The following is a 4,009-nucleotide window of genomic DNA, read 5'->3' on the forward strand; positions in this document are numbered from 1 at the left end:
AGCTAGGAACAGTTAGCTAGGAACAGTTAGCGTGGATTCTTAACAAAATTTCTCATAGTTAATTTGTTTGTTTCTAACAAATTTTATTTTTGTCCAATGTTTTCTTCATTATGCCACTTGTTGGATTCTGATAGGTCAAAATTCAAATATGAAATTGAATGAAAATGGTTATTCTGTGATGAACGGATTCGTACTTCTGTGGTTGTAAGTAGGATAGTTAATGACTATTGAATCAGATTCGAAGAATGTACAGTGTAACTTATTAATGTGAAATCTAAATATTTTAAGGGTATTACCTACCCTTTAAAATATTTTCACCATTAACAGTTTGTACAAAAGAATTTTTAATTACAATCTTTATGAAAATATACTTACATATATATTTTCCTCAGATGTAATCATTGATTTAATGAGTTAATATGATATTATACTCATTTAATTTACCATTAGAACTAAAATACATAATCTCTAAAACATTAGAGATTACATAATCGCCATGTAGAACAAAGATAAATGATGTAGAACGATTCGTAGAACGATAATTAAGTTCGAGGTATGGATTGTGATGTTGAGACTTATGATGTTGAAACTTGGGTTGTTGGTGGTACTGGTATTACCGGTGATGTTACTGAAGCGGGTAAGTTTTGCACCATATTTTTTAAATTACTTACTCGAGCGTGAAGCTCGTTGACTTCTTCCATTATTCCGGGATGATTGTCGGTCTGAACGAGCGGATGAATAAGGTTTAGAATTGTGGATAGAATATAATCATGACGAGCTACCCTGGAAACGAGGCTGAAAATGGTGTTTCAGATAGGTTCGCCGGTAAGTGCTTCAGGTTCTTCGCCAAGAGGGAAATGTGGTGGATGGAAGGGATCGCCTTCTTCGCGTTTCCAATGATTAAGTAGACTACGAACCTATCAGATGAATTGGAGACGGCTGATTGGTTGATTTATCCTGGTGGCACTCCTTTCGGAGCTTAGATGAAACTCCATATCGGAATCCGAGGGACTTGAACTAGTAGCGAATTCCATTTCGTAAGATTGAATAAAGGATTTTTTTCGATATGAAATGATTTTCGGCTATCGGATGGTATTCTAATTACATAGAATATCTATATATATAGAACAAAAGATTTCGTAGATTACTGGGGAATTTACGGAATATGTCAGGCAAAATTACAGTAACATATACGATAAGATATGAATTTTGTCTGTACACTATTCATGCAATCAATGCAGTAAGATGTGTCTAGACTAAGAATGATAAGCAGATAATTTTTGACACGAAATGATAAGCAAAACTTTTGACATGCAGACACGGTCGAAGTCCAGACTCACTAATGTATCTAAGCAACTATCAGTTAGACACACTAATGCAAGACCTGGTTCGCTAAGACCACCGCTCTGATACCACATGAGATGACCCGTCCTATTCCATAAGGACGAATACAATAAAATATGATTACATAGCGAGGTATTTGACCTCTATATGATACATTTTACAAACATTGCATTCATTTTTAAAAGACAACCTTTCATTTCATCGAAAGTTGACAGGCATGCATACCATTTCATAATATTCAACTTATAAATGACCTAATCTGTCATTTACTTAATAATAATCTCTATTGAACTCAACGACTTGAATGCAACGTCTTTTGAAATATGCCATGGATGACTCCAAGTAATATCTTTAAAATGAGCAAATGCACAGCGGAAGATTTCTTTCAAACCTGAGAATAAACAAGCTTTAAAGTGTCAACCAAAAGGTTGATGAGTTCATTAGTTTATCATAATCGATCATTTCCATAATTTTAATAGACCACAAGATTTCATTTATTCAATAATCATACACTCGTAAGTGTTTAAAATTCATTCATATGGATTGAACACATGGTAACCGACATTAACAAAATGCATCTAGAATATCCCCATATATAATCATCGAAGTACTAAAGCAGTTCAAATTCTCTGACTGGGGCGTGTCAAAGCCCATAGATCTATCTTTAGGATTCGCGTCAATTGGTGGCAATTATAATAAACACCAATTCTTAGGTTACCAAGTTCAACGAGGGCGATATCCGGTATAACAATTCAACCATAGAATGTAGTTTCGATTACTTGTGTCTATTTCGTAAAGCATTTATAAAAGCGCATGAATTCTCAGTCCCAAAAATATATATTGCAAAAGCATTTAAAAAGGGAGCAAATGAAACTCACAATACTGTATTTTGTAGTAAAATACATATGACGATATTGAACAATGCAGGGTTGGCCTCGAATTCATGAACCTATATCATTTGTATATTTATTAATATACATAATTGTAATCGAACAGATATATATATATATATATATATATATATATATATATATATATATATATATATATATATATATATATATATAACTTTATTAGTTATATCCTTTTATATTAGTAATATATATATATATATATATATATATATATATATATGTGTGTTTCATATATTCATTTCATATATAAAAATATTAATTTTTGTTATGTTATATGTATTAAACATATCACTTGTATATTAACAATAGTAGTTATGATGATACCAAGATAATATTAATAGTAGTAAAAATGATAATAACTATAATATTTAATATTTTTAATAAGATAATATTGTTAATAATTATTAATGATATTAATGATAATAAACGTAAAAATATTAATTTTATTGTTATTGATAGTTATGATAATGGTTTTAGTAATTACATAATAATACTGATAATACTTATAACGATAATAATTATAATAATGATTATGGTACTTATAATGATAATTATGATAATAATAATAGTTATAATTCTAGTAATAATAATTAATAATAATTAATAATAGTAAATATAATAACTATAACATCTATAGTAATAATACTTTTACTAATCATAACAATAATAATGATATTAATAATAATAATATTTATAATACGATTTATAATGATAATAATGGTAAATATGGTTATAACTATGTTAATAATAATACTAATGTTTATAAAATGATACTAATACTAATTTTAATGAAAGTAATAATAAATTTTATTACTTTTATAATACTAATAATAATATAATAATCATAATCATAATAATATTAATAATACTTAAAAATGATATAATCATATTTTAAATAATGATAATAATATTAGTAACAACAATAACAATACTAATCATATTTGCGATTATAATGGTGATAATAATAATAATAAATGATAACTAATACTTATTTTAGTAATAATAATAATAATAATAATTATAATACTTGTATTAATAACAATAACACTCATTAATAATAACAATAACAATAAAAATGATAAATATAGAAATAATAATAATAATAATATTAATAATAAAAATAATAAGGATTTACAACCTTTGAAGAAGAGCCTAAAAAATAATACGCCACTGACGGGACTCGAACCCGAGACATCCCACTCCTTGCAAACATCCTTAACCATCCGACCATACAGTTTTTTTCTGTTTTAAACCCGTCCTATATTTATATATTGATAATTCTATCTGTTTCACTTTCTTCACCCCCTAAACTCGATCTAAGGTAAAACCATTTGTATCAACGAATTACTGAGTATAATTAAACCTTGTTAACAAACAGAAATGACTCATAATGGTTGATTAAATTATTTTAAACAAAATAAATGGAATCGAGCTGTAACAGATAAACAAGAATACGTATGAACTTGAAATCGATTTTGAATTTTTAAAACGTTTCAGCTCCTATTTCCTGAATGAAGTTGGTTCTAAATCACTCCTGTAAACTTTCTCACACCACAATTTAACTTATAACATAAAAACAAATTCGAATTTAAAAAAGATCAGACAGTTTGACTTTTCGAATAATAAGTTTGACTCTCAAATTTGATTTCAATATAGAAAATTGAGACGTAAAATTTTACAGATAGTTTGAGTAGGATATTTCCAGCAAGATTCCATTATTACTTTTTTAAATTCATTGAGAAATCAAATTG

Source organism: Rutidosis leptorrhynchoides, chromosome 5 (genome assembly GCF_046630445.1).
Source record: "Rutidosis leptorrhynchoides isolate AG116_Rl617_1_P2 chromosome 5, CSIRO_AGI_Rlap_v1, whole genome shotgun sequence".
In the NCBI taxonomy this organism is placed as follows: Eukaryota; Viridiplantae; Streptophyta; class Magnoliopsida; order Asterales; family Asteraceae; genus Rutidosis; species Rutidosis leptorrhynchoides.